We start from the raw sequence: 25,757 nt of genomic DNA, 5'->3' as shown, positions 1-25,757 counted from the left end.
ACGGATCCATGAGTGGGAGAGGACCTTCATGTACTAAAAGAAAGGTAATAAAAAGAAGAATTCTGGTTCCAACATCTCCTGATTGTGGTTCTCTCCCCACCAAAAAAAAAAAAAAAACAACTGCTCAGATGTCCTGAGAAGCAGCTGAGTCACAGAGCTCACCAAGAATGTGGGAGGTGGGGGAAGGATCTGCTGCAGGAGAACCGAGCATCACAGGAAAACGTGGTTATAACCAGCCAACCACACAGCAGCAATGGTGCACAAAACACAAACCTGAGGCTCCAAGCCCCAATCCTCTGACAGTTCATTCTGACCCCATTTGTATATCCTTTGTCACAACAGCTGCTAGGATTTGGTACAGAGAGTCTGCTGCCCCCAGCCCCCAAATCCCCTCTCCCTGCTTCTTCAACCTGTCATCATCATCTTCCAAGTCTCCGCTGGCTCCTCCTCTTTTTCCCAGAGAGGCCCCCCAACACATGCCCAGCCCCAACAACTGGGCAGTGAGGGGAGAAAGGGAAGAGCTAGCAATTGGTACTTAAGGGGAGAAAAAGAACACCTTGATGCACAGATACATACTGTCACCCCAAAATTCCCCTACCAAGACCAAGGCAAAGCTTCCAACTCTCACAACGCTCCTCCAGTTATATAGTTTTGGCCGTTTTCTGACTCTCTAAAATCACTTGTTATCTTAAATTTCACGTTAACTCGAATTCCCCAGTGTAAAACTATTGGGTGGAGGGTAACACTGGGCAGTTTGTCCCAGGAGTTGCCCCCCACCCCACACCCTGACAGTGACTCTCCCCATCTCCTGGGACGACACGCAGTGTCCTCGCTGGGTCAGAGCACCAGGTAATCCTCTCTCGGGCTAGCTCCTCCTCCTTTGCTCTAATATCAAAGCGAAATCACTCCCCAAGCAGCTTCTTAGCTTTCACAACACACGGACGACGAAGAGCACAGAATACGTGCGCAGGAAGGGCCCTCGGCCCAGCGTTTTCTGTGTTTCGTGCAAAAATCACAATATAACAATGTTGGCATTTAAAAAAATCACATTAGGCAACTGTTTTCATTTTTGCATGCTTTTTCATGCCCCTGTCCACATAATCGGCCTTTTTAAAATTTTAAATTATATCATAAACACGTTCTATGTTGCTACACAGTCTTTATAATCATTGTTTTTAATAGTTGCATAACATTACTGGACTGGATTTACTATAATTTACTTAACCATTTCTCTATGATTAGACATTTGGATTATATCCAATTTTTCTAATGCTAAAATTCATATTCTCATGCTTTGTTTCTTCTTTTACAAGGAAACAGCAAAAATTCCAAGTAATAACATGACTAGATCATAGGTTACCATCTTTGACAATTCTTGAGGGCTATTACGAAATTGCTTTCTAAAAATATTTCATCTGTTTACATTGCAGCCAGCAATATATTGCTGCCATCACTACAATATTATATACATTGAATGTTCTCATTATTTTAAACTGTTGCTAGTTTTAAATATATAATGATGCTCAGTGAGGCTGAACATTTTTTCACATTTGTTTTCTGCTTCATCTGCCTTCCTGGACCTTGTTAAATGCAAATCAAAATTATGTGTACACACAATCAATTTCTCTCTCTCTCTCTCTCACACACACACACAAACACACACACACACACCCCAAACCAAACCAAACCAAAACATGGTCTCACATAATCCAAATAACTAAATAATGTATTTTAAGGAAAAGTACAATAGAAAAAAGGAAGTTTTATATGATCTAGATTTCTTCAGTATATAAGTTCCTAAGTATATGCTGCAAATGAAAACATGTTAAACATTTAATTTATGGTAAAAGTGAAACTTTCAGAAAGAAACTGAATTTGCATGAAGTTACTCATTGATCAGCAAAATGGGTTAAATGTCCATTAAACTGAGGCTCCTGGCCATCATTTGCAAGTTGACCAGATGAAGATCACAAGAAAAAAGAGTCAATGGCTGCCTCCCTTAGAATGAGACGAGAGGCACTGGGAGACATCCCTGTCCAAAATATCTCCTCCACTGCCCATTTCAATGCCTTAGGTTCCATCACTGGAGAAGATTCAAGCCAAGAACAAAATTGTCCCTTAGGAATTGAGGCAATTGACATCTTACCAGGCTCATTCATATACAAGAGACAGCTGGGACCAAGACCCTAAGAAAATAAAACATGCCCCCATGAGAGACAGAGGCACCAGAGGGGCTAAAAAATAAAGAGAAGATTGCTGCTTGAAACAAATGTCATCTGCTTGAAAAAATTTCCTAGGATTCTTTTTTTTGTTTTTTTTTGAGAAAGATTGCCCCTGAGCTAACATCCATGCCAATCCTCCTCTTTTTGCTGAGGAAGACTGGCCCTGGGCTAACATCTGTGCCCTTCTTCCTCCACTTTATATGGGACGCCACCACAGCATGGCTTGACAAGCGGTGCCTCGGTGCATGCCCGGGATCCGAACCTGGGCCACCAGCAGCGGAGCACATGCACTTAACCACTATGCCATGGGGCTGGCCCCCTAGAATTCTTTATACCCGGGACAGGAGCGTGAACCTTTCTGGAAAGAAATTTGGCAACATGTAAGAGAGCTAAAAGTGTTCACACTCTTTGACCCAGTAATTCTACTTCTAGGATTCCATCCAAGTAAATAAACAAAAATGCCGGGGCCGGCGCGGTGGCACAAGCAGTTAAGTGCGCGCTGCTCCGCTGCGATGGCCCCGGGGTTCACTGGTTTGGATCCCGGGCATGCACCGTGGCACTGCTTGGCAAGCCATGCTGTGGCGGTGTCCCATATAAAGTGAAGGAAGATGGGCACGGATGTTAGCCCAGGGCCAGTCTTCCTCAGCAAAAAAAAAAAAAGAGGAGGATTGGCAGATGTTAGCACAGGGCTGATCTCCTCACACACATACAAAAAAATGCAAATAAAGATTAAAATAAAAAGATGGCAACTGCAATAGAATTTATAGTAACAAAAAGTTGGAAATGTGCTAGGGAATAACTAAATTATAGGACATTCACATACGGAAATGTTACACAATCATTAAAAACTATGTTTCCAAGTGATTTTAAATGAATTAGGGAGAAACTCACCATATCATGATAAGTGTTTTTAAGCTACAATATGATTTATAATATGATCTCAACCTCTAAATATTATTTTTGTATTTCTACATTTGGATAGAAAAAGACTGACTTACAGACACCAAAATCTTAGCAGTTATTATCCACGGGTTATGGGTAAATTTTATTTACTTCTATATATTTTCTGTATTTTCCAAATTTTCTACAGGGAATGTGTGTTACTTTATTTAGCAAGAAGGAAAGCTATTTAACTCCACACACACCCCCATCTCCAGTGTATAAATTTTGAAACTGAGAATAAATTTCTCAATTCTCCAGAGTCCACAAACAAACAAAACCTGCCTAAATTATAGCTCTCTTGGGACTTTTTTGGTGTTTCAAAGTCTTAAACCTAATAAAGCAGTATCCCACTCATCATAATCGCCCAAGAGCCAGGTACCTATCCAGAGGGCCTTGGCACCCTCCTATCTAGCTGGGTTTCTTACTTCCTATTGCAACACCTCTCAGAGAGGCTCATTCTTTCCCCTGTGGCTTTGGTTCCTTACTCTCTGGTCTTCATAGAAGAGCTCTGTCCTTGGACCAAGAGAATATTCACGCCCAGGTCAATGCCTAGATTCCTCTACTGCTACGGCACCTGAGCCACACCAGGCCCAGTGCTCTGGGGAAAGGAAGCAGAGACCCTGACAAAGACGGCCAGTAGAATTTTCCTTCTTGAAACTTAGAAGACAGGGTTGACAATTTTTAAATAAATGGCTGGATAGACGAATGAAGAGATGGATAAATACAGATTTTTTTAAAAAAAAGAAAAGCTATAGAGCCATTAAGTCATGAAAGCTGTGGTTTGCTGTACTGGATGTCTTATTTTAAGGTCGCTAATGCAGGTTGAAGATGCAGGAACGAATAGAGCAAAAGAAGAGATTCATCCGCCTGACGGTTCTGACACGTCTGAGGTAAATAAAAACGAGAGAAAGTAATAGAGATAAAGCCTTAAATGGTATTGGCCCCATTATGAAATAATCTACTATAACCTCTGATAGTTCAAAAATGAAAAAAACATTCATTTTTTAAATTTGGAGAGTTTTCTTGCACATTATCTTGTGTTGGCAGGACAGGGAATTTCCAGAATTTTGCTCCAGAAAAAAGTCAGGAAGGCATTTCTTGACATGTAGTGGGGCATGCAGTAAGTAATCTCCTGTCTTGTTACCCTCTTAGGGTGGGAGCTGGAGACAGCAGCCTTGGTGGTAAGCGAAAGGGATACCAACAGGAAACTGCTCAACTTCTACAGGAGAAAGTTTATCGGGAAATGACATCAGAGGTCTCCGAGAGGACTGTAACACAGCAGACAGGAACTGGGGTGTGGAGGTTACGAGCAGTCACAACTCTTGCTAGAATACACATGGGCCACGTGAAAAGAGAGTTCACCTGTGTTTAAACCTGCAGCCTACATCGGTGTGTATCGTGGAGCCTCAACAGTGCTCAGGGCCCAGTCAAAACCACAATAACAACAGCAAAACACAAGCACAGCTCCTTCGGAACACAAACACGATAACTTAGGAAGCGTGGGAGCATCTATTTCCCACTGTTATAACATCACTGCACTCTGAAACTGTCAGAAGAGCAAATTCCAAATAGTCTAAGGCAGGAGAATAATGTGCGAGAGAAGGGAATGTACTGAGAACATGTTCCCAACGGAAGTGCAGGGTGAGGAATGCAAACATCTGCAGGAACGGGAGGTTAAGGAAAGGGGCCCACTTGACTCAGAGCCCAATCCCCACTGGACCCCAGAACTCCGAGTGGAGGGCGAGAGACACACTCAAGAAGGAATTTTTATGGGAAAAAATATAGGGGAAAAGGCAGGAGTAACTGAACATTGATACCACTGCAGTAAAGATGGCAAAAACAAAATATTTTAAACACTCATGACCTGTCTTAGCAGCCTCATCTATGTTCAGAGAAAATGCAGTCATTGGGGCCAAGAAGAGACAAAAGCCTGCCCGTGGCTCAAGGCTCCTCAGACTGCCTCCACCAGGGAGCTCGCCAGTGCAGGCGAGCAGCCACCATGGGTTTACAAATAGCCTAGAAAAACTGAGATCTCCAACTCGCAGAATCATGAAAGTCCCCCCAGTTAGAAGACACAACGAATTCAGTTTCACTGTAGGGCCTCCTAACAGCTACACAGGAGACCCAGAGGTACAACCTACATTTAAAACTTGACTGTGTCAACCACTAAAACATGGGCAGTAGGAGAGTGAAAAGAAAACATGATTATTTCTCCTATCTACTAGCCTTCTGCGCAGTGCCGGGGAAGCGTGAATGGCCCGTGTCTGTCTGAACGCAGGTGCTCAAGCGTCTGGATTGAGGGAAGGAGCAGGGGCTCGTATGGCAAGGAGTACGTGCAGGTGACAGTGAACAGCATGAGTGCCTTTGACGAAACTGGCAAGAAGATGACTATGAAAAAGGGTGTGCTGATGTCAGTTACCCATTGATGTGGCAGAGTGAAGTGAAAGACCATGGGGTTTACAGTCAGACAGACTCTTCTGGGCCTATTTCCTCATCTGCAAAATGGAGAGAATTGCCGTACCTATTTCAAAGGCTGCTGTGGGGATTAAATGATATAATGTGTGAAAAGTACTTAACAGGAGGTCTGGTAAAGAGCACTGGGTAAATGTTGTTGTTAAGACGTGTGTCTGTGAAGTGCCTAACAAGGAGTATATGATTACCATTACTACCACAGGGCTGCTTAACAAGGGGCAGGCAGCTGCATGGGCTGTCTCTACCCCTCAAATATCAACAAGCAGGGCCAACCCCGTGGCTTAGTGGTTAAGTGCGCGCGCTCCACTACTGGCGGCCCCGGGGTTCGGATCCCGGGCACGCACCAATGCACCGCTCCTCCGGCCATGCTGAGGCTGAGTCCCACATACAGCAACTAGAAGGATGTGCAACTATGACATACAACTATCTACTGGGGCTTTGGGGAAAAAAAATAAAAAAAAAAATTTTTTTAAATCTTTAAAAAAAAAATATCAATAAGCAAATATCAACAGAAAGGCAGTGACATTGAGATCCCTCACAAGGAAAGGCATAAACTTCCCTTACTCCTCCCTCTACTCCAAGAACCATCATATTTTATGTCTCTAAAATTCTCCAAGAGGTTAAAAGAAAAAACCCAAGAGATCCACAGACTCCATCATGGCCAGGCTACCATGAAAGTGAACAGAACCCAGGAATGCCCATCAGGTTTGAGGGAAGGGACTCTGGAGCTGCCTCTTGCTTCGCCCATGCCACTCTGCAAGTGGATGACCAAACCTGAGTCCTAGCTGATGGCACAGCGAGTCCCAGCCTTTGCACGTTAATTGTAGGGTTTCTCAAGAGCGTAAGGACAAGCAGACCTAGCTTTCCAGCCTCTTCTTCTCAGCTGGCCGGCCTCTATGGGCAGAAAGGTACACCACAGGCCCAAAGCTGGAAGCCTTTTGCCCACACTGGGCAGTGTCAGGAGCTCCGCCCTAGCAGAGCTGGGACCTCCACAGCGAGAAAGCCCAATTCAGCCTTTAATCCTCTGCAAGTCACTTCAATCAACTGGGGTTCAGAAGGAAGGTAAGTTATAAAGCCTAAAAGGTTGAATGGGCTTAACAGCAGCGGCCAGGGGAAGGAAGAGCAGAGCAACCCAAGATTCGGAATAAAGGTCCAGGGGGTCTTCCAATTATAGTCCCACTGCACCAACCACAGACCTCCTCAGAACAGGAAAGAAGGGCCCCCATCCCTCCCACCTCTCAGCCGCCCTATCTCCCTGCCCTGTCCAATTCCGTCTCAATAATGGGCTTATATTGGGCAGGGCTAGGATTCTTCTCTTCCCATAGGCTGTCACACTCTAATATTTGCTCTGCTTCCTTCCTTTCCAAAGCCTAACAGATTAGATTGCACGAGTCCTATCCAGCTCACAAAGGCAGATGGAAAACTGAAAGTAAGGCAACCAAACCGTTCCTGGTGAGAAGACAGACAAGGCAGAGCACCCAACATCCCAGCACCCAGGCCCTCTTTCCAAGCTCCAGGACTGTATCGGCCAGAATAAGTAGTGCCACAGTGGTTTCAGTGAATCAGCCGGGATATTAACTGCACTGTGGCCCACAGCGAGACCTAATTTGAGGCATTCCAGCCTTCAACAGTGCATCACCCACCTGTCCACCTGCCCCAGGAAGACGACAGGATATCAGTGAAGTGCCTGCTGAAGGCACACAACCAAGACCGTGCTCCTGCTGCCTGGGTCTTCCTAGTGTCCCGGCACTTTCAGCAAACACCCAGGAAGCCAGCAGGAGGGCTGCTCAGGGGGCTTGGCTGATAGGGCTGATGCTGCTCCCTTCCCTCTTCTGCAGTATCTCTCCGCAGGTAGACACCAACCAAGACCTGCATGTCTTCAGGATTCATTTTAACCTCGGTAAAATACTGAGCTGAATACGGTTCAGCTCGCTGTGATGACATGATAGGATTTGCAGGCCCTACTTCCTTATACAGAAGAGAAAAGAAGGCACCAACAAGGGAAAGGTTTGCAAACCGTCCACCATAGGACAAATGGTTTCCAACTCAATCTCCAGGTGACTACCCGTCTGAGAAGTAAGCAAGGTGGCCATCATCAGCTAGCTGGAACTCCTCTAGGAGTGCCACCACACTTGCTTACATGGTGGCGCATCAGTTAAGTTCGCGCGCTCTGCTTCGGCGGCCCAGGGTTCACAGGTTTGGATCCCAGGTGCGGCCGGCTCACTGCTTGTCAAGCTAGGCTGTGGTGGTGTCCCATATAAAGTAGAGGAAGATGGGCACGAATGTTAGTCCAGGGCCAATCTTCCTCAGCAAAAAAAAAAGAGGATGATTGGCATCAGATGTTAGCTCACAGCTAGTCTTCCTCACCAAAAAAAAGGGGGGAGGGCATATAAATAGGGCAAAAGGATTCTTAGGTCTGAAGGCAACAGCCAGAGTAAACCTTCATGAACCAGCTTGGTGGAGTGAATCTCTACAGCTTTGAGGCACTGCCACACTGCTCTTTTCTCTTCCGTTTGGACAGGTGCAAACAACTCATGTGCTTGCAGTCATTCATTCATTCAACAAACATTTACTTACCACCTACCACAGAGTCTAGACTACAAGCTAGACCTTTGCTACAGCAAAAGTCACCTGCCTTCAAGGGGCACACAATGGAGGCTAATATCTGAAGTGATGATAATGCTTTTTAAAAGCCTCCTGTGGTTTCTCAGAGCATGCCAGGTCTCTATTTTAGCAATCCGCTTTGTGCTCTAGGTACTGCGCACAGCCTGTGTCCTCCATCAGACTGTAAGCTCCCTGAAGACAGATGCTGTGTTCTCTTCCTCACTGCCTTTCATGTCCTTATTACCCAATAAATGTCAATCAAGTGCAACTGAAATAGAAAACACTCTGTTCTTTCAAGATCTTTGGCTTTACTATTTCTGAAGGCTTTGCCACCAAAGAAAAATGATGAAGCTCCAAAAAGGAGGAAAAAGGGGGGACTGACTGAGTCAGATATATTAAGAACAACATGAGTACAATTTTGGAACTTCAGCCCAAGTGCAACCACCACTCAGTGGGCTGAGGTGCCTCCAAGAGCCACAGCTGGCGTCCTGGAAGAAGGCTTTTCCCTCCCTCTTCTCTGCTGTTTACTCTCCTCTGAAAAACCCCATTTGGAGTCCCGAAGAAAGAAAGGGGGAGGGGCGGGAGAAGGAGTTAGAAGGGGAAGACAGAGCTTGAACCCATACCCACCAAGAAGGAAGGAAACAAGGCGAAAGGCGGGGGGGGGGGGGGGGGGGCGGGGGCGGGGGCAGGGCTGGCCTGGGGGAGGAGATGTGTGAATCCCTAGTGGCGGTGGCCCTGCTGCGCCTCCTCTCTGGAAGTGCCGGGACACTTTTCCTTCCTATAAGGCCTCTTTTTTTCCCTTTCCTCCTTTTTTTTTTTTTTTTTTTAATTTGATGTAATAGCTCAGAACTGGAGCAGAAAAGGGAAGCGTGTAAGGTGAGGAAGAAGTTGGTGAGAAGGAGATAGACAGACACCTCCCCTCGAGGTGCTCTCCCAACCTGGCACTGAACCTGCATTTTAGGACGGTTTTCCTTCAAGTCACTCCCATAGCCCGGAGTTCCAGAAGCCCGAGGGCCCGGGCTGGACCCAGAGAAGAAGGGATCTCCCTAGGGGCGCATTCTAGGCCTGTCATGTAATAAGGTAACAGAGGAAGAGAAAGAAGAGACTCCACGGCCCAATCCGTGCCCAAGGGACTTGCCTGGACGTTCTCTGCTCTGCTCTCCTCCCCTACCCGCAGCCCCGGCGGTCGTGGCGGGGCCGGTGCTCCAGCGCCAGAACCCGCAGAGAAGTTTCGCCGCTGCAAACGTGAGAAAATGCAGCTCAGCAGAACACCCGCCCCCACCCTCCCGCGGCCCCACCCCCGCAGCCCGACCCCTGGCGGTGGCGACCTTGGCCACCCCGGACGCTCCAGAGAACTGGAGGAGGGGCTGCCCTCCGCGCTTTCCCGGGGGCTAGAGGAGGAAGCCAGGGGCTGCGGCGACCTCCCCTGTCGCCATCAGCCCGCCTGCGCGCCCTTGCCGCCCCCAGCGCCCCCAGCGCTTGCTTGCCCCCGCGCGCCCCTCTGCGCCTCTCCGCTCCCAGGCCCGCGAGCGCGCCCAACTTACCCCGCCGTGCAGGGGCCGGGGCTCGGGCAGGGCGGGTTACATCGGGGTGGGACGTGCCTCTCCGGCCGGCAGGGCCGTCGCTCTCGGGGGATCTCTTTATGTCGCTGCCAAACTCTCGGTGCCTCTCGCTCTTCTCCCCCCACCCCCCACCCCTCCTCTCTTGTCTCTCGGCTCTTTTTTCCGGGTTAATTACGTTTCGCATTAAAGCAAAACCCAGCCCCGGATGTGAGTACAATGCTCCGCCGAGCCCGCCGGGGGAGGAGAGGGGTGCCGGGGCGCCGCGGGCTGGGAGGGGGCGCGGCCGGGCGCCGCGGGCTGCGCGGAGGAGGCGGGGGCGGGGCGCCCGCGAGGCTGCCTCGGAGCCTGCCTGCCAGGCGCCGGCCGGGACCACCTCGCCGGCGTCCAAGGCCACTCAGGTGGGACTCGGGCCGCAGAGGCGGCCACGCAGACGGAGGCCCAGCCTCCGTCGCAGAGCCCCGGGCGGCAGGTGTCCGGAGCGGGAAAGGGGCCCCGGGCCAAGGGCATCCTAGAAGGAGGGAGGCGGCTGGAGCGCGGGCTCTCTCTTTAAGCCCATTTCTTCTTCGCAAAGCTCCACCCAGCGACTTCAGCCGGGCTTCTCTCGGACCCTGAGCCCTTAGCCTTTCTTGGGCCACCGGGTTAGGTTTAGGGAAGGTTAGGGTCGAAAGAAGAAGCGCACATTCTCCCGGATTGTCATGAATGTGCCCGAAGAGCCCAGTGGCGCCGTGCGTTCTAACAGGGCATATAAGGACTTTTTTAGAGTGTGGCGCAAAGACGCTCTTCCTGCCCTCAGAGCGGGAGGGTGCTGTGGAAAAAATGGGAAACAGACAAGCATGTATTAAGTAAATATTGCCAAGGTGAACCTAAGAGAATTACCGTGTGCCGGTGCAGCCCCTGCGTTGTTGCGTTTAATCCACACAGCAACCCTGTGGGTATCAATCCCGTTCACGATGAGGAAACCGAGACTCAGACGATAAGTAATTGCCCTGGGTCCCACAGTTAATCAATGGCAGGTCTGGCAGGTTCTGACGCCGGCATCCCACGTGGGGAGAGAGACTTTTAAATACACCTGAAGTTAAGCACACAACATCCGAACCGTAGAAGTATAGTGGATTCACCCTGGGATGGAGGACCGTGAGATATTGTTTCTGGGGACTCTGATGCAAATGTAGTTCTACAGGCTTTGAGGGAGAGGAGGGCAAAAGAAGACCCCTGAGGCTCTAGGACCGGATCTGTGGGACTAACAGAAGGCCGGTCCACATCCCAGTATTGTGGCGGGAAGGCAGACTTAAAAAGTCTCCGGGACCTGAGGAAACAAAGCCTGGGGGGAGGGGGACCCGAGCCAGACGAGCCAGGAGAGAGGCAGAAGGACAACGTGCAGCACACACCCCGAAAGCACCAGTGATGAAACCACACAAGTTTCCTCTTCCATTTTGATTGCCAAAGCAAAAATGAGCCACCCGCTCTCTCAGGTGTGAAAAAAGGCTGTTTGTTTTAGAACATTTTGCTTTGAATGAGGAAGAAAAGGGGGACACAAGAAAAAAAAAAAATTTCCTTTGAAATAAATACATCAACGTCAGTTTTTTTCTCTGTTCATGAAGATTTTTGCCACTCATATAAATTTCCGGCAGCATAACATGTTGAAGAGCATGTTCTCTGGAACCAGATGGCCTGGGTTTGAATTCCAGCTCTGCCGCTCATTAGCTTTGATCCCTGGACAAGTGACAACCTTTTGGTGCCTCAATTTCTGCATCTGGGTGGTTATGAACAGTAAATGAGTTAACATTTGTAAAGTATTTAGATTACTGTTGAACTTGAAGTAGGCACTATGTAAATATTTTTGAATTTAAAAATTAGATTATGGTTTTCAGCGTGAAAAGAAACAAAATTCTGTCCGGCTCCAGGCAAATCCGACTGGAACTGAAGGTTTCCAGTATGAGCAATGAGGTAAAAGTCTCAGATTTCATGGTATGGTTCATATTAAAACCCGTAAAACTCTACTCTCCGTGCGGCCTGCCTGAGTCACTGAATCACAGAGCCACAAATATTTTCTGAGCACTACTGTATTGGATGCCTGGGAGCCAAAGAGGAGCCCAAGGCCTTGAGTCTCGTTGAGAGGACACAAGTGTCACTAGAAGTTTGAGATGGCCTTGTATCCCTCCTGGAAGTGCCCTGGGAATGGCACAGAGAGTGAGTGAGTCCTGTCTGCCTTTAGGAGAGCAAGACATCTCTCTCTGTGGGGTGGGGTTGGGGAGTCTCAAGAAGGAGGTGGACTTTGAAATGGGCCTGAGAAGATAGGTACAATTTGACTCCAGTGAGGGAGGCAAGAACATGTTGGGCCGGGGGAGGGTCATCAGCACCCTTAGGGCAATGCTCATACTTCACTGGGAGCCCCAGTTACTGCCACATCTGCCCCTGGCCAGGACCTGGCCCCAGTTAGACTGCAATTTCTTGCTTGATTCCACTCCCTTATCCCTAGATTTCAAGGTGCTTCCTCAGAGGACCCCCACCCCCTACTCCTGTAGTGGGCACCACAGAGCAGGTGTCAGTTGAGTCTAGCTCTGCTACAAGTCCTTTTGCCATCTCTTGACTGACACATCTTGAAAGTACAGATTTCCCCCCATTATCCGAAAGTTCGTTTTACACCGCTTGGCTTTTACAAAAGACCTATGTTAGTACCTGTTTTCGCTAACAGAAAGAAATCCGAAGAGGATTTTCGCTTTTACGAAAAAAGGCAAAAATACTGTTTAGCATTTGTTTTGCAGCAAGCCATTATAGAGGCTAAGCAGTCAAGCACACTGTTGTATTTCAAGCCTTCCACATCGACCACATCAGCCACAGCAGACGACGAACCTCGACCTTCGACGTTGAGGTGGCAGACAGAGAAGAAGGTATGTCCTGCCTGTCCTGATGGATTCAGATGACGAGGAGATGTTAATATATGCCCCTCTTCCTCTCTCCTACACCTCAGCCTCCTGTGCTTCCCTCCACCCCAACCTCCGACGACTCAGCCTCACACCCCCTCGTCACCACAACCACCTCTCAGCCTTCAGTGTGCTCCTGTCTTCCCGATTCTGGTAAGTGAGACTACACGGTACAGACCTTATTTCTACTTTACATAGGCTGTGGATTTATCATATCATTCCTGCTTTTACCATATGTTAGTGTTATTTTAGGTTTTATGCGTTATTTGGTATGATTTGGTAGGTTATTTTTGGGGTTCGGGAATGCTCAAAAATTTTTCCCATATAAATTAATGGTAATTGCTTCTTCATTTTACACCATTTCAGCTTAGGAAATGTTTCAAAGGAATGCTGTACTTTCAGATGTCAGGGGAAACCTGTATTTCCAGTGCCAGATTTTATGCATTAATCTTTTTCAGTGCAGTGAACAGCCCTGATGGCTGAAAATATGACTCTGCCTATGGGAAAAGGAATGTCAAAAAATGGCGTTTCACATCAGATATTTCATCCCTCTCATATCAGTGCAGGATGAAGCTCAACAATTTGCTCAAGGTTTTGCAGCTAGTTAGTGTAGTGGCAGAGTTGGTTCTAGCACGCAGGGTTGATTACCCCCAGAATCTAGTGTTGGTATTGGAACCTTTCCATGAAGATAGAGACTTCTGGCCCAGAACCTAAGAATCTAAAGAGAAAGCCTTATACTCTATTCTAACCATTTATTTGTGCACTTTCTATTCATTTTCAATTTTAATGGCTGGGTAGCTAGACGACCTAATAACCTTCAGTGGTGAGCCAGGGCACCCTCCAGGGAAATGCATTATTCTCTGTCCTTAGAGATACCCATTATATAAGGTACCAGGCGGCAGCTGGGGCCAGTTAGTTCCACTGGGAAAAGTGTGGGACCAAAGGGACCAAGGTCATTGGTTGATCCTGGTTCAAACCAGTTAATTTTGCACAGAGATAAATTGCTCCAAGGCCACAAATTGCACCTCTAATGCTAGCTGGTCATTTTATAAATAGTTGCTGTTGGTTTCAATAGCAAAGTGTGAATGGTTCTGTACCATCCAGTTCCAGAAAGATTACTCAAACCACCATTGTCCTAGTCCTACTCATTCAACAATTATCTGAACCTATTACCATTTTTCCTCCCATATATCTTGCATTTACTTATTTCCTAGGTACTTACTGAAAGCTAATTATTTTACATGTATTATCTCATTTAAGTCTTACAATACCGGGAGCAAGGTACTCTTATTTCCCCATCTTATGGATGAGCTGACCTAGGCATAGAGACCAAACCTAGATACAAACCTGTGCATCCTGATGTCAGAACCTGCCTCCTAACCACTGAGTTTGTGAGGAACACAGAAAGACATAGAACAAGACTTTCCCTTCCACGTTTTCAATAATTTAATCATTTAGAATCTCCATTCCATTTCACCTAGCAATTTCATGTCCAAGGATATGTCTGACAGAAAGTCAGTTGGAGATATATATATATGGAGTGCATGTGCATGTGTATATATGGAATGTATATGTGTATGGAATATATACACACAAACTCACTGCAGCATTGTTCATAATGGTGAAAATTGGAAAACACTCCGATGATAATCAACAGGGGATTGAACAGGTAAATATCGGTACATACATACAATGTTATACTCTGCAGCTGTTAAAAAAGAATTAAAGGGGCAGGCCTGGTGGCACAGCGGTTAAGTGCACGCACTCCACTTGGGCAGCCCAGGGTTCACAGGTTCGGATCCCGGGCGCACACAGACGTACCGCTTGTCAAGCCATGCTGTGGCAGCGTCCCATATAAAGTAGAGGAAGATGGGCATGGATGTTAGCCCAGGGCCAATCTTCCTCCCCAAAATAGGAGGATTGGCATCGGATGTTAGCTCAGGGCTGATCTTCCTCACACACAAAAAAAATAAATAATTAGATATATATCTACATGAAAATTACTAAATATTTTAATGGAAAAAGTTACAGAGCTGTCTGTATAATATAATCCCACCTATGTAAATAAAAATTATACATGTTTATTACATGAAAAAGTCTAGAAGCCTACATTCCAAACTGTTAACCACAGCTCTCCTAGGGCAGGAGAGAAGGGGTTATGATGGTGGATCTCACTTTCTAAGAGATGTATTTCTGTAATGTTTAATTTTTTGCAATAAGCATGCATACATTTGGTAATCAAAAAAGAACAATAATGATTTAAATTTTTAATAAAAATTAAAAAGCTCTATGAGAAAGCGTATTGCAGCCCTCAAGGAGCCCATCATTTAGTAGGGAGGGAATATAACCTATAAGGAAATAACTATCATGAAAGCCAGAAACTGATACACACAGAGAGGAGAGGAGAGGAGCAAGAAAATTCTGTGGGAAACTCACAACCAGCTGGGGGTGAGAGGTGCAAGAGAAAATGTGTGAAGGAGATGGCACTTTGGAAGGACCTTGAAGACATAGATAGTGTAAAATGTAGAAGGTGGAGAGGGGGGTGAGTGTAGGTGGATTCCAGATAAAGAAATTAATTAAGGGCCAGGCTTAGAGGCAGGAATGCATGGGATCCATTCAGAGAAGTGTGACTGGTCCAGTTCAGCTAGAGCACAAGAGGATAGATGGAGGATTTTCATGAGGAATACAACCGGAAATAAAGGTAGCTGGAGGGTCTTCATTGATAAGCTAATGAGTTCTACTTATTACTTTAGGCTTCAAGAGCCACTGAAGGTTTTTGAGTAAGGAAATGACACAATTAGAAGTGAATAAGCAGCAATTTCATAGTTAGTGACTGCATAGTAACTAGACTCTGGCACCAGGCGGCCGGGATTTGACTCCTGACTCTGTCACTAATTAGCTTTATGGCCATGGACCATCTACTTCACTTCTCTGTGATTCTATAAAATGGAGAAGGTGGTGATAATAGATAACCTGTCTCATACCATTGTTGTTGAGACTGAGTTAATGTTTTTAGGGCACATGGTAAATGCTGAGAATGTCTTTTAAATTTAAAAAAAATTAGTATCATACCTTTCAATTAAAATCTTTACATTTCATTTTGAAACTTTTATTACAAAGAGCTAACATTATGTGATAAATTATTAACTATTCTTTCTTCCCACTCTCACAGGATTATAGATTATTCACCTCATTTTACAGATGGAAGAATTTAGGTTTTAAGGAGAGAGATACAATCTCAGAATCACATAGCCAGTCCTGAGTTGAATCCATGAGTTCTGAATCCTAGTTCAGCGGCCCCTGCCCACACCCAGGGTTCTTAGTTCATATTCTCGGAGCCTTGAGAGTAGGAAAAATGGGGAGTGGAAGAAAATGACAATTTCTGTTTACAGGATAAGAGAAAGAGCAGTAAGGGACAGTGATAATGTAAAAGCAAAAAATATCAAACTTTGGTGGAATGCCTGGAAGTTTGTATGTAAAATCAAACTTGTAAATATAAATATGTAAATATGTTTATGCTGAATTATGCACCCCTCAAAACAAATCATACCTTGAAGACCTAATTCACAATGAGACTGCATTTGGAGATAAGGCTTTTAGGAACTAATTAAGGTCACATGAGGTCATAAGGGTGGGGTCCTAATCTGATAGGATTGGTGGCCTTGTAAGAGGAAGAGATCTCTCCCTCTATCCACAGGCACCAAGGAAAGGCCATGTGAACACACAGCAGGAAGGTGGCCATCTGCAAGCCAAGAAGAGAGACCTCACCAGAACCTGCCATGCTGGCAACCTGATCTCAGAGTTCCAGCCTCCAGAACTGTGAGAAAATAAATTTATGTTGTTTAAGCCACCCATTCTATAATATTTTTTATACACATACACACACATACATATATGCAAATAATACATACATACACATGCCAAAATTATTTCCTAGTAACAAAGTTTGGAAAACATTGCTATACTGCTAAATCTGACATTGACATAAACCTCAAAACTGAGTGTGAAGCCTGTCCCCAGAAATTACAGTCTGCTGGCCAAATGCATGGTTCCTATTGATTCATGCTGATGGCATTGTTTCTCCATCAGTTTGAATAAGTGCAGTGCACTGCTAGGATCCTGCATCACCAGTAATGCCCAGTGGGTGTGTGGGAAGAACTGGGCCTGTGGAATCAGAGAGAGAATGAATAGATACCTCAGCTTTGAGTCCGTGACCATGTTTTAGCACTATTTTTAACTTAGTGCTCAAAGTGCCATTTTTGCTTAGACTAGTTACATAATTCATTTCCTCAGTACTGAGCCTGCATGGGGGCTGCTACTAGTAAATACCTGTGGGTAAATATAGTCAAGTCGTTAGCCGGAATAAACTCCATCTAGTTTATTCCAAGAGATGCCTGTGGTAGTCAGTGAAGCAGGTTGACTTTCACATCAGTGGTTCTCAACACAAACTGGTTATTACAAAACAGAGAAAATCAAAAAGGGTATTTGGACAGATGGATTTATGTCCTTGCATTATTTTGTTAATAGGAAATACATGCACACAGTACAAAGTCCACAAGGTACAAAAGAGTCAGAGTGAACAAATATTTCTTCCACTCATGTCTGCCAGACACTGTTCTCCTCCCTAGAGATAATCAATTTGTGTGTATGTGTTTAATAATAAAAATATTCAGTTTTGTAAGGATATACTTAAAAATGTTGACAGTAATTATCTGTGTTAGGTTTATAGGCGTTTTTAAAAATCTTTTTTATTTCTGAATTTTCCAGGTATTTTTTAATAAGCATGTATTATTTTATGATGAGAGAAAAAAATGTTAGTTTTATAAGTAAATAAATAGTTTTTAATTTAAAAGTACCTCAGAGATCTCATAGCTGCTTTGAGATTTTTAAAAAAACCATAGAACTGACTTTATCTTCCACTTAAAAACACTTGTCAGTCTCTGGATACATTTTTCAAAAAATGTTAGCCAATTTTGTTTCCTTTCACATTAAAACACCTGCCACTGGAAAAGATGTACAAAACCTGATTAGCAGCTTGAACCCTGAGACCTAGTGAAATTCAGTATGAGTCAGTGGAGACAGGTAATTTGCTCAGGAATCTTCTTTCAAATTTCACCATAATTTGTGTGATGACTCCACATGTCTATCAAACTATATTAAAATTAAGTATAACACTAGGCTGCAGGGGCCGGCGCCGTGGCTTAGTGGTTAAGTGCGTGCACTCTGCTGCTGGCGGCCCGGGGTTCGGATCCCGGGCGCACACCGATGCACCGCTTCTCTGGCCATGCTGAGGCCGCGTCCCACATACAGCAACTAGAAGGATGTGCAGCTATGACATACAACTATCTACTGGGGCTTTGGGGGGAAAAATAAATAAATAAATAAAATTATGAAAAAAAAAAAAAAAACATTAGGCTGGAGAATTAAGCCCAGTCCAGCTTAACTCCTTCATTTAGTAGTTAAACAATAAGAAGCTAAATTTATCCTTGAACCTAAACTTAATGATGCTGTGGATATTGTAATTAGATAAATAGCCAAATGCCCCCTGCAGCATCTGATGTCAGAAGATGTCACAGTCCTGGCTTGCTGAAAACACATGTACGGGAACATGGCCCTGATCTGGAGATCACCCTTCTGGCAACTTCAGTTTCTGGAACAGAACTCCAAACACAGAAGGTGAGAAAGGAAGGGCCTCTGAGGTGCCAAAGTCCTTGAATTCAGTCCTTGCTTATTGATTCTGATTGAATATCTAATTTCAAAAGGTCCAGTTATGTGGTTTCCCAGGCCTCAGCAGATTAGAAACAGCAGGAGAATGGAGCAGCTATTGGAGATGGAGGGAGAATGACTTTAATCAGTTCATTCTTGTGTCTGTAAATGGATTAGTTGACAACAACAAAGGAGGGGAGAGAAAAGTTAGCAAGCATTCCCAGAGGTTGTATGTGCTCAGGACAATCTTCATCATTCCTGGTGATGACCTTGGGGTAGGAAAAAGTGGTTGAACTGTGATCAGTGCCTTTTAGGTGGAAAGTTTCATGTGGTTTTGCTGGTGGGAGTGGTGGCCTCTGTGGAGGAGAGCACCTCTGAGGTGGTAAGAGGGGCTTAGGATTCACTCACATTATTTTATATTTTTAAAATATTATATCATGTTTGTTTTGCTTAATAATAATTTTTAAAACATTATTTAATGCCCAAACAAAAAACTTTACAAATAAAAAAATCAGTAAAAAGAAAATTGTATAAATTAAAAGTACTGAAGACCTGAAACCATAAAACTCCTAGAAGAAAACGCAGTGGGTAAGCTCCCTGACATCTGTCTTGGCAATGATTTTTTTGGACTTCACACGAAAAGCAAAGGCACGAAAGCAAAAAATAAACAAGTGGGACTACATCAAACTAAAAAGCTTCTGCACAGCAAAGGAAACCATCGACAAAATGAAAAGGCAACCTACTGAATGGGAGAAAATACTTGCGAATCATATATCTGATAAGGGGTTAATATCCAAACTATATAAAGAACTCATACAACTCAATAGCTAAAAAACAAACAGTGGGATCAAAAAAGAGGCAGAGGGGGGCCGGCCCAGTGGCGCAAGCGGTTAAGTGCGCGCGATCCGCTGCAGTGGCCCAGGGTTCGCCGGCTCGGGACCCCAGGCATGCACCGACGCACCACTTGACAAGCCATGCTGTTGCAGCGTCCCATGTAAAGTGGAGGAGGATGGGCACGGATGTTAGCCCAGGGCCAGTCTTCCTCAGCAAAAAAAGAAGAGGATTGGCAGATGTTAGCACAGGGCTGATCTTCCTCACAAAAATTAAAAAAAAATTAAAAAATAAGCAGAGGAACAGAAGAGACATTTTTCCAAAGAAGACATCGGAATAGCCAACAGGTACACGAAAAGAAGCTCACCATCACTAATTATCAGGGAAATGCAAATCAAAACCACAATGAGCTATCACCTCATACCTGTTAGGATGGCTATTATCAAAAAGACAAAAGATAACAAGTGCTAGTGAGGATGTGGAGAAAAGAGAACATTTGTGTACTGTTGATGGGAATGTAAATTGGTGCAGCCACTGTGGAAAACAGTATGGAGGTTCCTCAAAAAAATTAAAAATAGAACTGCCATATGATCCAGCAATTCCACTTCTGGGTATATATCTGAAGGAAACAAGAATACTATCTTGAAAAAATATCTGCACCCTCATTTTCATTGCAGCATTATTCATAATAGCCAAGACATGGAAACAACATAAGTGTCCATTGACAGGAGAATGCATAAAGAAAGTGTGCCACATATACACAATAAAATATTCAGCCGTAAAAAAGAAGGAAATCCAGCCATTTGCAACAACATGGATGGACCTTGAGGGCATTACACTAAGTGTAGTAGGTCAGACAGAGAAAGACAAATACTGTATGATCTCACTTATATGTGGAATCTAAAAAGAAACTGAACTCATAGAAACAGACAACAGATTGGTGGTTGTCAGAGGTGGCGGGGGTGGGTGAAATGAGTGAAGGGGGTCAAAAGGTACAAACTTCTAGTTATAAGATAAATAAGTTCTGGGGATGTAATGTACAGCATGGTGACTATAGCTAACAATACTGTATTACATATTTGAAAGTTGCTAAGAGAGTAGATCTTAAAAGTTCTCATCACAGAAAAGAAAATTGTAACTATGTAAGGTGATGGATGTTAACTAAACTTAATGTGGTGATCATTTTTTAATATATACACATATCAAATCATTATGTTGTACACCTGAAACTAATACAATGTTATATGTCAATTATATCTCAATAAAAATGGAAAAAATACAAAAGATACCAAAAAATATTGTACCACAATGAGAAAAACCACCATGAGATATCACTACACTCCTATCAGAATGGCTAAAATGAAAAGTAGTGATGTCATATGCCGGTAAGGATGAAGAGAAACTGGATCATGTACACTGCTGATGGGAATGTAATTGTACAGCGCCTCTGGGAAACAGTTTGGCAGTTTCTTAAAAAACTAACCATGTTTCTTAGTTTCTTAAAAAACTAAAGTATCATAAGACCCAGCAATTACACTCCTGGGCATTTATCCCAGAGAAATGAAGACTTAAGTTCACATGGAAACCTGTATATGAATGTTTATAGCAGCTTTATTGATTATAGCCAAAAACTGGATACAACCCAGATGTCCTTCAACTGGTGAATAGTTAAACAAACTGTGGTAGAGCCATACCATGGAATACTATTCAGCAGTAAAAAGGAACAAACTATTGATTCACACAACAAATTATGCCGAGTGAAAAAAAAAGCCAGTCCCCAAAGGTTACATACTGTATAATTGAATCCATTTATATGACATTCTTGAAATGATAAAATTATAGAAATGGAGAACAGATAAGTGATTGGCAAGGGTTAAGAAGCGGGTGGGGTAGGAGGGAAGTGTGTGTGCCTATAAAAGGGCAACACAGGGGTCCTGGTGCTGATGGAAACGTTCTATCTCTTGGCTGTATCAGTGTCAATATCCTGGTTGCAATCTAGTACTATGGTTTACAAGGTGCTACCAATGGAGGCAACTGGGTGAAGGGTACACAGGATCTCTCTGAATTATTTCTTACAACTGCATGTGAATCTACAATTATCTCAAAATACAAGGTTTAATTTTAAAAAACTTTAAAGCTAAAAAATATTGTGAGTTTTGTGTTTAAATAGATATTATCTATTTTTTAAAATCACTTGTGTGAAGCACATCCCTCTTGACCCTAGATTAACTAAGGCATCACTGCTTATGAACTCCACACGCTGGGTAAGCACAGTTTCGCATGTTTCACTGGCAGTACTTACATTGTGGTGAACTACCATTTGGTTTTTAGTTCTGATGTGAAGAGCAGTGCTTCATTCCTCTCCTACTTCAGCTGCCACAATCCCTATTACATAGCTTCCCCCGTGTGCGTCTCCTCTGCCGTTTGGGCATATGATTGCTTCCATCCATTTTTCTGCCCTTAAAAAGAAAGGTTTTAGGGCTGGCCCCGTGGCTTAGCAGTTGAGTGCACACGCTCCACTACTGGCGGCCTGGGTTCGGATCCCCGGCGCGCACTGACGCACCGCTTCTCCGGCCATGCTGAGGCCGGGTCCCACATACAGCAACTAGGAGGATGTGCAACTATAACATACAACTATCTACTGGGGCTTTGGGGAAAAAGAGGAGGAGGATTGGCAATAGATGTTAGCTCAGAGCCAGTCTTCCTCCACAAAAAAGAGGAGGATTGGCATGGATGTTAGCTCAGGGCTGATCTTCCTTACAAAAGAAAAAAAAAAACGTTTTAACACTTGGGAAACTCCACTAGAACCTCAGCTGGTATGCGAGAAAGTCACTCTCCTGTGAGAGGGTGCACATTGGGGTTGGTTAGATCATTTCAATTAGTTACCATAAAACCCTGCTGTGGCTCCCCTATATTCAGAAGGTGACAAGCAAGCATTACAGTAGAAGTCCGTTAGAAGACAGCTTGTAATTATATGTTACTGAGTACACCATGAGTCAAATCATGGCCACTGAAATGTAACTGCATATTCTTGAAATAGTTCAGCCGTGAGGTCTAGGGGCTGATTTATTTCTGGTTTCTCCAATTTAAGGCCTTCTACCATGATCCTGTAACTACCACCCAGTTCAGTGTAGATGGGCAGGCAGCATGGTGAGGTACAAAGAACTTTGGGCTAGAAATCCTCTGAAATTGTGGGTAGAAAGATGCCTACAATTTTTATTCAAAGTTGTAAAGGATCTGGAAATAGAGGTCCTATATTATGAGCAGAAATGTCAGGAAGAGAATGATAGAAAGCAGTGGTCTTTAAACTTTTCTTCGCCTACACTCCCTAAGAAATGCTGAAAAACTATGTATCCCTTCACACATTTTTAAGTTGACATCTATAATTTTTAATCATAGATTTGAGTGGTTGCAAAGGATGTATTCTGAAGATTGTTAACAGGGAATGTTTTAAAATAAAACTGTTATATCCCTCTTTTTAGATGTATCCAATAGAATCTAAGTACCACAGTAATTTGACACTTACCATCTTTCCTTTTTCAAAAAGAACAAGCAGTTCTATTAAAGAAATGTTAAATCATTGCCTTTTCTCCTTGAACTAGATTTTCATTCCACTTCTTCTAAAGAATTGCACCCAAATGTCACATTTTTATGACATCTTATATTGAGTATCTATTATCTGAACATCTTCTTTTGGTTACCATATCATATTTTCTGAAACAAAAATGTGTATGTAAATTGATTTTACAATTTAAAAAAATATCCTGTGACCATAAGGCTCCAAGTGTTGAAACATTTTTTGAGACTAAGCCATCATTACAATTATTAGTAACAAAAATATATATTTTATTGACCATTAAAATATTATTGGAAATTATTTTCTTAATGAAATGAATGAGGATGGATTTTTAAATATGTATATTTTAATATATTTACATGTATATGTAATTAGTTCAAATATCCATCAATTAATGTTACTTATTGCAGGAATGAGCAGGTTTAGCATCAATATTATCCCTAGTTCTCATTTTTGTGAACATAAGCACTGAGAAACCTTGTTCACATTAATAAGTAGGTGGGGCTGTAAGGCGTTTTGTTATGACAATGTCCAAGGCTGATGAGAAGGAAGGAAAATTGGGACATATTTCTGGGCTTATGGTTGCAAGGGGGAGTCTGCAAGGACTCAATTGCCTGTGAATGGAAATCCTATGTGAAGATTTCTAGCCAGTCCACCTTTGCCAGGGAACTTGAAATTTGTTTTTCAGCAGGGCCGAATTTGGCAATGTCATTCAATTCTTTGAACTCCTTCAAGTTAGAGATCAGATATCACTTAGAGATCTTCCTTCAAAAATTATTATATGGGGGAGGTTATGCACATGCTGGGGCCAGAGTGTATGGGAACTCCCTTTGCTGTGAACGTAAAACTGCTCTAAAAAATAAAGTCTATTTTTTAAAAAATTATTCTAACGATCTAGCAGTGGTCAACTCAGTTAGGTTTCTCTCCAAGTTTTTTTGTTTTGTTTTTTTGTGAGGAAGATCAGCTCTGAGCTAACATCCATGCCAATCCTCCTCTTTTTGCTGAGGAAGACTGGCCCTGGGCTAACATCTGTGCCCATCTTCCTCCACTTTATATGGGACGCTGCCACAGCATGGCCTGACAAGTGATGTGTCGGTGCATGCCTGGGATCTGAACCCGGGCCGCCAGCAGTGGAGTGCGCGCACTTAACCTCTACACCACGGGGCCGGCCCGTCTCCAAGTTTTATGGAAAGCAATAAATGGGAAACCACTTAACTTGTGAAATAATTTGTATCTCAGTTATAAAAGGTTTCTGCTTTCTCAGCATAAGTATTTCTAATTGTCCCTTCTCTTGGCCCTGGAGGTTTTGACAACCAAGGGCAATGCCTTTCTTTCCTTTTTTAGAAGTGAGAGAGGACTAGTGTGAAAGGAGAGGCGGAAGCAGAGAAGACCCAGGGTGAAACCCAGCTCTCCCTCCATCTCAGGGAGACCGGGAAACTGATTCCCTCAAAACTGTGTCCCCTGTGGGTACCCATCGTTTAAACATCACTAGAATAAGGCGATTTAAGAGCTGCCTCAAATACACAGAATTCCAAATGCCAGATTTTGAGTAATTTATTTGCTGTTTGTCTGAAATTCACATTTAACTGAGTGTCCAGTATCTATCTATCTGGCCACCTTACCTAATCCAAATCATTCTTTGTTTGAGATGAGAAAAACTGAGATCTGGAAGGACGAAAGCACTCGAACAGGGTCTCATTTCTCCCTCTACCTAATTCTCAAGCGTAATTACTACTTTCTCACCTCTCATTATGGTGTCCATCGTTCTCCACCACCCCCCCACAAGCTTTTCATCCTTCTTATCCAAGCAAAAATGTAAGCAGAAACAACAATAACAAAACTGACCACATCTGTGAAAGGAGGACAGTTTTGGAGGAAACCAGGGTAATGAATCAGGTCTGAGCGGAGCGGAGAGTGTGGGCACGGTGTAGGCAAACATCTCTGTCCTGCCATCTCAAAAATAGACGCTAAAAAAAGGAGAGCAGGAAGCAACCACTGCTTTCAGGGCAGAAACCAAATTTACATAAAACCTGTGAATATTCTCCTTTACAGTCTAGCCCGTGTATATTTATTGCAGTAAAATAAAAAATATTATTCAAGTCCAGCTACATTTCTGATAATATTTGGCACTCTTGAGCTGTTCCTTAGGAAAGAGACCCACCAAGCCTTCCGTTTTTTCTTTCCTCGTTTGTTCCTATTTACTACCACTGCCCTCTCTCACTCCCCTCTGATCTCCCAAGCACCAAAATAATTTGAATTTCAAGGCTTTTTTTGGCCTTCCTGTGGGTGTGGGAGGACCTCCTTTGGGAATTGTTCTGGATCCAGTCGGCTCCATCTGTAATTTGGCAAAATCTCTGTCTGCACCCCGCCTCCACCTCCATTTCTTAATACGTGGGGAGTTCGAGTTCCCCCCACCCCCCTAAAGAACCTTCTCTACCTAATCCTCAGATAACCAAAGTGAGAGGAGCCCCCAGGGAGCCCCTGTAGATCTGCAGCCTCCACTTACCCCTCCCGGTTTTGGAGAACAAGGCTCTCTGTACAAAGGAGCCAGCTCCTCGCTAGCCAGAGGAAGCCACCTCCCGCCGACAGCTTCAAAGGACACGGTGACTTGGGAGGAGGAGGAAGGCAAGAGCTGTGTCCTTCAGTTCTGGAGACCCAAGGCAAGTTCCTGTTTCAAAGACAGAGTTTTAAAAACTGATGAAGTTCAGAGAATTGTATGTGTGTTTCCCTCGCCCCAACTCACCACGTGATTCCTCTGGGGGACAGCTGATCTGCCTTCCTTAAAAATCTCTCTAGACCTAACCCAGCCACCCCCCTCCCACCCCTACCCCTCCTCCCCACCCCTCTGTCATCATGGCCATTCCTTAGCTACTGTCTCAATACTCTGGTAAATTTTTGTTATTGACAATAAAAAGAA

General features: G+C 44.1%; 1 protein-coding gene and 1 long non-coding RNA gene across 6 annotated transcripts in view; one reads left to right on the top strand and one right to left on the bottom strand.

Annotated features, from left to right (window-relative positions):
- Positions 1–10,039, bottom strand: part of PLEKHA2 (pleckstrin homology domain containing A2) — a 58,275-nt gene extending 48,236 nt beyond the window's left edge. For 2 of the 4 annotated variants that reach the window (XM_087418540.1, XM_087418539.1), the window contains exons 1-2: positions 9,785–10,039; positions 9,379–9,477 (exon numbers count right to left, since the gene is read on the bottom strand). The gene's annotated coding sequence lies outside the window, so the exon portion shown is untranslated. The remainder of the gene's footprint in view (positions 1–9,378; positions 9,478–9,784) is intronic. The other 2 variants (XM_014786354.2, XM_004428879.3) reach the window with 2 other exon arrangements.
- Positions 10,040–12,145: 2,106 nt separating this feature from the next.
- LOC147913361 (uncharacterized) lies at positions 12,146–16,576 on the top strand. Of its 2 annotated transcripts, XR_015548849.1 has the most exons (3): positions 12,146–12,693; positions 12,774–12,879; positions 16,424–16,576. It is a non-coding gene; the product is annotated as an uncharacterized LOC147913361 (long non-coding RNA). The 2 variants fall into 2 exon arrangements; XR_015548848.1 differs by having other exon boundaries at positions 12,146–12,879.
- The last annotated feature ends 9,181 nt before the right edge of the window (positions 16,577–25,757 follow it).

The sequence above is a fragment of the Ceratotherium simum genome, chromosome 28 (assembly GCF_057802395.1).
Source record: "Ceratotherium simum simum isolate JZ-2026a chromosome 28, ASM5780239v1, whole genome shotgun sequence".
NCBI classification, from domain to species: Eukaryota; Metazoa; Chordata; class Mammalia; order Perissodactyla; family Rhinocerotidae; genus Ceratotherium; species Ceratotherium simum.
This window is presented reverse-complemented; position numbering and strand designations above follow the sequence as displayed.